Source organism: Talpa europaea (assembly GCF_964194135.1).
Source record: "Talpa europaea genome assembly, chromosome: 4".
Taxonomy (NCBI): domain Eukaryota; kingdom Metazoa; phylum Chordata; class Mammalia; order Eulipotyphla; family Talpidae; genus Talpa; species Talpa europaea.
In genome coordinates, this window is record NC_140070.1 from 115,036,976 (window position 1) to 115,047,907 (window position 10,932).

The window sequence follows — 10,932 nt, forward strand, 5'->3', positions numbered from 1 at the left end:
TTGACTTGATTGCACCAATACGGGAGCTGAGCAGATAAAACCTGCTGTAGTTTTGCTAGTTGATGTCAGAGCTGCCTGGGCCCCTGGCCTATGGCTCCCAATGCTGCAGATGCTATTGTTCATAGGAGACCATGGATATATATGTGTTTCACATTTAGACCCTCATGACTTGGACCCTTGCTTCTCTCAAGCTCCATCTCTCACCTTGACCTACCTCTTAACAAATACCCCACAGATAACCTTAGAGTTGATCACTTAAAGCAAACTCAGTTCCTGACCCATCTCATCTCTTTCCCTACGTTCCCAATGATCTTTCAGCCCTCAGTACCCATAGTAGCTTGAGACTATGTTGGTTATACTCACTGCCTTTGCCTAACTCATATACATCCTTTAATGGTCAGTTTAGATACCATCTCCTTCAGGAAGCCTAACTGGATGTCCTATTGAATTTCATGCCTTATCTTGAAAGTATACAAGTTTGACCCCCATGGGCAGAGACCATGTGCATAGCTCCAGAGACCAATACAGGGCCTGCCACATACTGGAGTTAATTATAGGGAGTTCACTTTGGCTGAGATATCTGCCATTTGGAACACCTCAGAGACAGATACATTTTTAGGAAGAAGTTACCCATGGTGGAGATTAGGGAAGACAGAATGGGTGAACCTGGCATAATAAACAGTAGTCAGCTACTCTGACTCATGGGAATTTGTCCCATCAGTTTTCAAAAATTCAAATAAAGTAACATATGCTGAATAAGGCAAGAGGTGAGGGCCATGAATCATAATTGTATATAAGGTTTAGCCCTGTTCCCAAGGTCACCAAGTGGCACACACAACGAGTGAAGTAGACAAATCCTTGGAGTACATATGAGGTAGCATCAGCTGTGCCTGGAGGAGTTGAGAAAGGCTTCACAGAAGGAGCATATTTTAATTAGGTCCTTGAGGAGGTCTGGTGGAGGAATCCACTAAAGATGGGAACTTGAGGAGGGTAATCTGGGACAGAGAGTCCAACCTGGGCAAAGGTGCACAAGCTGAAATGTACAAGGCTCGTCGACAGGATAACACCTGTGTACCTGTCTGGTACACAGGCTCTGTGGAGGATTAGAGATGAGATTAAAACAGGGTAGATTGAGGTCTGCTTGTGGGGGTTTATTCAACTGTGTAAAGGCGAGGATTTTATTTCTTAAGAACTGGGAGTCTTGAACATTTTTTAAGCAGAGGGATAAAAATTGGCAGCAGAGCTTAGGATGAACGAGAGGGACGAGGAGGTGTAACAGAGAGTATCACTATATCTAGCAGTGATGACAGGGACCAGGACAGAGACTGTGCTAGAGAAGTAGAGGGAGGGTGGCTTGAGATGTGGGGGAGAGATGCGGGGGTGGGACCACAAGGAGCCAAGCTTGTACAGCATCCTGAATCCTCCCAAATCTTTTTTACACACCTACCCCCACCACCCCCACCAGCTCCCAGCTTCTTCCCTCCTCGGTTGTTAAATTCTAAGGCTAGGAGATTCCAAATGCTGACTACATCTTCCTTGGCCCATCTCAGCTTTTGGCAAATAAATTGGTGTCATTCCCCAGAAAGCTTTTCTTGAACTTCATAAAGTTAGCAAAGAGGAGAAGTGTTAACAGTATGATCTGTTGAGTCTCAAATTCTAATCCCAGCCCTAACACTAACCCAGCTTTTTCACTCCCTGAAGCTCTGCCAAAATCAAAAGAGAAGGTCTGTGCCAGACACAAGCAGTTTTAGCTGAACAAGCGCTCAGAGGGGTCACAGAGTGCTGCTGTGCTCGCAGAAAGTTCCACGGCTTCAGCACAGGTTTTCGGCTGCTGCTGGTGTTGCATGTAGGTGACACAGCCCAAAGGAGGATGAAAAGTAAATTAATAGTTCATTGTTGATGCTGAGTTAAATCAGTAACTCCAAGAAGACAAGAACTATTCATTTAATAAGAGAATAGAGGAAGAAACAAGGCAAGACTCTGGACTAACTTCTAGTGACATACAAAAATGATGTATTCCTGGCAGCTTGAGCAAAGTCAAGGTTTGGAAGACAGGCTGTGCGCATTCTTGAGTGTCTGTTATTTGTCTGATTCTTTAAGAATACTGTTGCATTTAATCCCCACAATTGCCCTATAAGCAGATGGCATTATTTAAGCTCATTTAACAGATGAAGAAGCTGAGGTTTGGAAAGAGAAAGTCAGGTCCACAAGGGACTAGGTAAGTAAATGTTGCTACAGCTAAATACAGACTATTTAGAAATATTCCTACTTTGGGAAACAAGAGAAGAAAAAGTGGTGTTTATTCCCTGACATTGGTATGGAAGCCTAATGTTCACAAATCACTCTCATGTGTGATTCTCAGGTCATGTTTAAAAAGTTCCTTGTGTAGGACAGTAATATTTCCATAGAGAGGAGGGGGAGGGTGGCTGAGATTCAGGGAGAAGGAATTTGGCAGCTAGAAACCAGAACTTGTACATAGAACTGAGTCCAGACCCAGTTCCTTTTCCATAGCGGGAGGTTCTATAAAAGATGTGGGGTTTGATAACAAAGAAAAGAGCATTTCCAGGAGACAGGGCAAGGAAGCAAGGCTCAGGGCCATTAGGATGCTTGGTATCCTAAGAGACTCAGGTCCACGTGGCTGGGTCATGCAGACGGGCGATGGTGCCACTGTCACATGTGCCAAGCCGGGAGCCATACCACAGGATTTAAGCTCAGATTCTGCCATTTGACCCACCTGTGCCTCTGTTTCCTCATCTGTAGTGATGATAACAGTAACTCCTTCTTAGAGAATGCTGGGAAGAGGGCCTCCCCGGTCCGGCTGCTCCCCGGCTGCTCCCCAGCCACCGGAGGAGGGTCCCACATGCTCCCCGGCCACCGGAGGAGGGTCCCACATGGCGCGCAGACCTCTCCTGCCGCCCGCTGCTCCCCTCAGCAGTGTACTTCGCTCCTTCTGCCTGCTCTGCTCCCCGCTCTGGCTCTGGTGAATTCTCTCACCCTCCCGCGCTTCTGACTGTACCCAGTGTTTGCATAAACAAAAATAAATAAATAAAAACATTCCTCTATTTAAAAAAAAAAAAGAGAGAATGCTGTGAAGAGGGAACATAGGAGAGGCTGTGAAGATGGAACAGAGGCCTCAGAAGGGGGCTTAAATATATAAGGTAGTAACGAAGATTTGCTATCACTAGTATTGTATTATTGCTGCATCTACTTCTACCACTGGAGAATCCAGGGTATGTGGCTGGGAGGGTTTGGAATCTCAGGTTGTAAAGTATAAAGCTTTTCTTAGTAAATTCTGGCAGCCATAACTAAGTACCAAACTGGGCAGCTAATGAACAACAGGAATTTATTTCTTACAGCTCTGAAGACTGGAAGTCTGGGGTCAAGGTCCCCTGCTTGGTTCTGTGAGAACCTCTTCTGGGTTGCAGGTTGCTGTCTTCTCAGTCCCTGTTAAGGCAATAATCCTATTCCTGAGGTTGCCACCCTCTTGAACTAATTATCCCCAAAAGTCTCACCTCCTATATATTCACATCGAGGGTTAGGGTTTTGACATACGAATTTACTAAGGACATAAACATTAAATCCATTGCAAACCTGAGGAACAAAAGTAAAAGGAGGCAAATTTTAGCTGAAATAGGATAAAAGTGTTATTTTATGAAGATTAATCTGGCAGGAATATCAGGCTTCTCCTAACAACTTTAACCACCTGACCTAGGGTACTACCTGAGGGCCCCCTAGCAGCTGGTGCTTCCTCCATCACACACTCACTCCAACACACTGTGATTGTCTGACAATTATCTGCCTCCCCAACTGGATGGATGGATGGATGGATGGATGGATGGATGGATGGATGGATGGACGGATGGAGTTTGGAGAGGGAAATGTCTGCAAGGAGACCACACGAGAGGCAGATACAAGAGGCAGACGCAAGACTCTGGGCTAGATGGGGCAGAGGAAAAAGAAGTGCAAGAGGCATGTGGGGGAAAGGACAGGAAGGACTTTGTGACTAACACACTATGGGAAATCATAAGGGAGAAGTGTCAATGTTGACTCCAACCCTGGGCTCTTGGGCTCTGGTAATGACCCTAATTCAAATGGGAAGAAAGAAAGGGAAAAAGTGGTTTGTGAGAGATTTGATCTTGCCTTTGCCCTGTTGGTCTTCATAGAAGTTGTTGGTAATGAAAGTGGAAACACACAGGGCAGTACAGAGGGGGACGTTCCGGCTGGAGATGAGGATTTGGGTTAGTAGGTATCTATGTCTTCTTCAGGGAAAGGAGCAAGCTCCACGAGGGGGTAGGACCGACCAGTCTGGGGAATTGTAGGTTCCTTTGAGCCCCTGGAGGAGCTTAGGGAAGAAATAGGTAGAGTTTTGCCTCAGACAGTCCCATCCATGTGGTAGAGCTAGCTTATAGGAAGCCCTCGGTCCTGCCCAGACATCCTCTTTCACTCTACCTCACCTTTCCCTTCCCTATACAGCTTTCCTCTCAGTGGCCACCTGATCTCTTCCTTGCTTCAAAAAGAAGTTCATAAAATAAAATACAACCAAGAGGGATGCATGTTCACCAAGTGTCCTAAGGAAAGAAAGGCACCCTCCGTTCTTGGTGCCACTCGCCCCTCCTCCTTAATCCACACACTGCCCAAGTCCTACCCGTGGAATAATTCAACTGGAGAGAAAAGTTAATTTAGCTTAAAATGAAGCGCAAAAAGGAGCCATTTCATTTTTGTTTTGTTTTCAAACATTTCATTACAAATGTAGTTACTATGAGCCTACAACTTCTCGTTCTTGATTTCTGGAGGAAAACTGAAGTTGCCAGGGTCCTTGGGAGAGAAAAAGCTTAGAGCCATTTCTGGACATTTCTGTCTCTCCCTGGTAGGTAGGAAATCAGAGAAAAGAAAACTAACATCCCACTATGGGATAATGGGGGAAAAAATCAAACTTGGAGGCAAAGAATCTTCAGTGTGCACAGCACTCAGGGGCTGACACATTACCTTTGAGGGCTGGCTCCTCACTGATCAAACACAGGTGATAAAGACTTACCTCCAGAGATGGCGTGATGATGAGATGGCAGGTCAAGTACAGTGTCACCTTGCTGTTTCTCACAGAACCCCCAGCCTCAGCTATCTCCTGGCCTCGGGGGGAATTGCAGAAGGTTTTTCCCTAGGGTGGCTACCAAGTGGTTCCAAGAATTTTTACTGTCTTATGTATTTTTAAGGCTTCAGAGTGATCTGACTGAAATGTAAAGAAACCTCATATACTTGGGGTGGCCAAAGCCTATGCTTCCTAAGGTGATCACACTTTATGAAACCAAGTTGAGCTCTATCCCCCCAAAAATGTCTCTATCTGATGAAAAGGAGTCACAGGAAGACTAGACTGTCTACCTATCAAGAGTGCACTTGCTTGGAAGGGATGCAAGCTTGTTGGCATCCTGGCCAGCTTAAAGCACCCAAACCACTTTTGGAGAGAGCAAGCGGAAGTGAGGGTTCTGATTTTCAGTTTAAATCCTCATTTGGCCTTGGAAATGTTAAAAATAAACTTTCACCTGCATCTGATTTTCCTCTTTGTTATTGCAGCCATTGTCTGTTTGAACAAAGAGGTAGCAAGAGCCTCTTTGAGCAGTTCACAGAGTTCAAGCCAGAGCCCAAATTGGAGGGACACAGATGTTAATGAACAAGGGGACCAAGCAAGAGTGCCACTGGGAATTAACAAACTTCCCCAGGATTGTCAGGCCTCACTCTGCTATGCCGACAGCCCCCACCTGGCTCTTAGGAGAAAGACCTGGAAGCTGCCTATGCATTTCCCCCTCTGCAACTTGAGGTTAGAACAAGATCTTGATGACTCAGTCTCCCCACCCCACCTCCAATACTCTCTTTCCTCCCACTTGCTTGCTTTTTAGAGGTGTGCCTCAGATTGGGCGTGGGGAGGTTGGTAGAGCTGATTACAATAGGATGAGAAATCACAAATTAGCCACTACAGAATTTATTGGTTACCTTGGACAAAGTAAATTGTTACAGAAGGAGCCTGGGCTGGGGAACCAAATAAACTTTAGTTCAAATTCGTTATTTTACAGATCATATGACTTTACAATTGTGTGATCTTGGGCAAATTACCTGACCTCTCTGAGCCTGTTTGCTCATCTGTATTACAGGCATAAAAGCACCATATTGGTTAAAGCAATGCTAGTCTCTGTAATAAACACACACACACACACACAAATCCTTAAATGTGCTATTATAGAAGTTTATTTCTGATTCACACAAAGTCCACTACATTTGTTCCCAGCAAATGTGGGCTGCTATCCTCCAAGAGAGAATTTAGGTGCTTGAGTCCCTTTGTACAGCTTCGCCATTTTTCAAACATGGCTATCAAGGTCACCAGGCTTGTAGACCCCAATCCAAAGGCTAGAAAAAGATGATAGAGGTCCATGGCAAATGGAGGAGTCCTATGCTAGGCCTAGAGATGGCATACATCACTTCTGCTCACATGCTAGTATCTAGATCATAGTCATATGGCTGCAATTAATTGCAAAAAAACAATGGGAAATGAGGTCCATCTGTGTGCCCAAGAAGATGAGGAAACAGGTTTAATAAACATGTAGCTAATTTTTGCCACATACACTTTTGGGGAGAATATGAGGCTTAACTGAAATGATGAAACAGTGCTGCTTTCAGCAAGTGTTAGTTCCTTGCTTCCTTTTTTTCCCCCATGGCCAAATTTTAGCTAGACCCGGTGAAGGAATGCTTCATTTGTAAAGCTACACAAATACAGCAGCAGCTGTACCACCAAGTTCTTCAGTCCCCAAGTCCTTGCCCAGCACTGTCCCAACATTGCCACAACAGGGGACACTGGAATCTTGTTCTTCTTCCTCCCCTTCATGATCAAGCCCATTACCAAGAGTCCTTCTAGCTTCCCAAGTCTCCACCTTCCCACGAAATCAGATTTAGCTGTTAAACCCTATGGTCAGAAAACTATCACTTTAGAAACAGTTCAAACAAATTGTTTGCTATTGCTGCATTTCTTCTAAAATTTATTTTTAATGCCTGGAGGTTGGATTACAGTCTTTAGTCGCTGTAGTTCCCACCATTTTCTATGGTGTCACATCTGGTGTGCTTCATTTACACATTTGGTTTTTGGAAAATTTGTATTTAGTACCCCCAAAACTTCCTGGGGTACTCCTAGGTTTCCATGCAGGGATTCCTCACCACCCCTACCTTGGATGCTTTCCCAATTATCCACTCGGACCCAATGGCTTTTGCCTATACCCAAAGGCACACAGTGGCTTAGCTTTCTCTTTCTGTACAAATACATACTTTGGGAGTAAGATATCTATCATGACTCCCCCTTGTCTTTATTCCCTTGTATATGCATCTGGGAGAAAGGTTTAACGAGAAACATCTGAATGAAATTCATAGTTTCACAGCATACTAGTAGATGTGGTTTCTTTATAATCTTTTGGAGGCTTATTCTTTATAGTGTTCCAGGACAGCATTTCAGCAGTGTTCTAAGAGAAAATATGTCCCAAATTCCAAAACAATTGAATTCTGAATGAATTCGATGACACAATTGTTCATAACTTGAAAATTATGTTGATGAAAGTTCTGATATGGTGGAAAGCTTTGGAAACAGAACTAATTTTTTGGATAAATAATTTTTAAAATTTTTATTTAAGTAACATTGCATTAAAACATTATTTAAGTTTCAGGTGTGCATCATTACAAATCAACATCTGTGTATGCTACATTAAGTTCATCACTAAAAGTCCAATTCTATCTTTCACCATATAATTAACCCCTTTCAACTGAGTGACAAATTTAAATCCTGACTCTGTCATTAATTGTGTGACTTTGGGCAAATTACATAAGCTCTCTGAAGGATGTTTCCGTATCTGTAAAAGAGAAATAATCTTACTTAAAGTATTGATACAAAGATTTAGTGAAAGAAGTATATACAGCCCTAGTATAGTGACTGGTACATAGTAACTACTCGTAAATAACAAACATTATATTCACCAAAACATAAAGAAGAGGGCCTCCCTTGTGGTGCAAAGGTTTAAGCACAGCACTGTGAAGCTATTCACAGTCTCTGCAACATGGGTTTGATCCCCAGCCAGGGAGATACCCCACATGGCACAGCAGACCTTTCCTGTCTTGCCTGCTGCTCCCCTCAGCAGTGTATTTCAGTCAGTCTGCCTGTTCTGTTCCCACTCTGTCTCTGGTGAATCCTCCCAGCCCCCTCATCTCTGGCCTGAACCCCAGTACTTGTGTGCATAAATAAATAAATCTTTAAAAAAAAAAAAAGGTTTTATAATCCAGGAAAAAAATTTTTTTTTAATAATAAATTTTATTTTTATATTCCCCATACAATTTCAACCCCTCCAGCCAGGAAAATTTTTAATTATTCAATAATTTAATTATCCATTCCATTAAAGCTGAACATTTAGCATATCCATGAATTTCATGAACACCGCTTTCATAAAATCTTGGAAATTTTATTTTATCATTACTGTGTTTATTAAGAGGGCTTCCTAAGAGTAGTACTGCCAAGTCAAAGGGTGAGCATCTTTACCATTCTTATATGAATAGCCCTTCAGAAATGCTGTAACAACTTGTACCCCAGCAGTGGTGATGTGGGGGGAGGAGGGGGCTAATCTTCATGCTTGGCCTCCCTGTTCACTTCTAGGAGGTGTCTAGGAGTTGAACAGCTGCTTTGGAAAAACGCATGTTGTTTGTTGGGGAGCTGCCCAGCAAGTACTTCCTTTTCCTAATATTCTCCTGTCTTCCTTTTGGGGAATTGCCTTTTCCCCTGCAACTGTTGATGGAACTTCAGAGTTGCAGGGGACCTGGAAGGGTGAAAGAACTAAGAAGCCAACGGCCAGCGCACCTACTGCAGGCCTGGCCCCTGGCGACCAGGGCTTCCAGGCCTGGAGCCTAGTTCCTGGGGCAGGCAGGGATCCTCGCCCTGCCCTGTGCCCCAGGACCCCTCTCCTATGGGAGGAGGGGGTACGCAGGGCCAGTACTGGAGCCTTTGGATAACACCCTGGCTCTCCCTTTATCCCAAATCGGGCAGAGAAGGCACGAAATCCCAAAGTGCCAGGCGCAAGGTAGAGACCCAGCGCATGTTTGTTGAATGCACCTCTAAAGGTGATTGAGAGTATGAGCAAGACTGAAGCACTGTAACTGTTGTCTTGAGCCTTGTTCGCCCTGAGAGAGCCACTTGGGAGGAGGTTGGAGGGGCCCTTTCTCATGTTAGGCTTGTCCTGCCATCTAGTGGCGGGTGAGAGTACAAGGGCAGGAAGGAGGCCCAGAACAGAGTGTGGCCTGCACCCCAAGAACCTGTTGTCCCGGCAGCCAGCAGTGGGTGGGCAGCACGTCGGGCACCTCCCAGCTCCCTCCGAGTGCCACATGCAAGAGGCAAGTGCAGGAAACACTCTTGACAATAATAAATACAGCTACTGTTTATGGAGTGCTTACTATCTGCCAAAAACTGACCAGAGTTTTACATCCTTTCATTCTTGAATTCTTCCCAGCAGCCCCTGAAGGATGGGGAAACAAAGACCAACGAAGTCAAGTAACATGCCCAGCTAGTGGGTGGCAAAGGCAGGAATCAAATGCAGCATCATCTGACTTTATAACTTGGGTTTCTAGGAACACATGCAGAATCACAGAGCAATTGCTCGTTCTGTGTCCCTTACACTCCAGCACCCCAACCTCACCCAAGCCATTCCTGACCAACAGAGGGTGGTTTTGTTCATTGTGCCACACTGCCCCATTTCCACCAGCTGTGCTTTATCAGGTTCCCAATTCTCTACGCTGAGCAACTCCAAAAGGATGTTTTTCTCTCCTTCAGCCCGGAGATTGTTGAGGGAGAAAGGAAAAGTGGTGGAGTCCTTTATCCACTGCCAACAAATAACAATATGTTTTAGAGTAACTTTCTAAGTTCTTTCCCCAGTAAGCTTGTGTGAGATGGAGATGCAGACTGGGTTCCTGAAAGGCATTCTTGTTTAAGATCAGCCATTGTAAAGTTTGCTTCTAAACCCAAAAGGGCTTCTCGTGCACTCCAGGAACAAGGGCCAGGGTTGGCCCAGAGCCACCCAGCCTTGTTCCAAAGGCTGAAAGCACTAACCTGCCATCCCCATGAGCACACGGCAGGGCCAGGGGACCTGCCGGCTACAAACTCTCCCCATTTAAGCGACACTGAGGTTTATTTAGGAAGCAGCAGTCATTCTTCCTGCCGGGCCCACCCAGATGAGTAATAAGCCACCTATTTTTAGTTTAGGGTTTTGCTTTCCTTTTCCCTTTTAAGAAATTTATCCAAACCCACTTTCCAGGCTTGAGAACTTAAGCTGCAGCGAGTTCATTGCTGTGGGGGTGAGAGTGCCCTCTGAAAGGGAGAGTAGTCCTCACACTTTTAGTGTAAGATCCTCTCACTTGTGGAGAGAAGTCCGCAAGTATGCCATCACTGCTGAGGCTGAAAATAAAAGTTTGTTGGATGGGTAAATGAAGGATAGGTGGATAACTACATGAATTACTGTATGGTGATTTAACAGATGATTTAAATGAATCAAAGTATGAAATTCCAACCTGGAAGCAGAATGTTAGAATGTACAACACTTGTGCTTGTTCATTGAGCACCATGTTCTCCAGAGAATCTTCTTCAAAAATTTTTATTTTAAGAAATTAAAATCATGTAAAACTTCACTAAGAATCTGACAATGCACTTGAGAAAACTGCAGCTGCTGAGGGAGATGCAGAGCCAGGGTTCAAGGTCACTTGTACAGAAGAAGGCTGAGTACCCACACATGTAGAGATGAAGCTCCAAGTTCTCCAGACAGAACCTTTTGAGGCAACTTGGCTTCAAAGAGGAGAGAGAACTACAAAAGGTGACAGGTGTGGGACTTCTCATTAACATATCGTCCTCATCACTATCTGCAAAGTTAT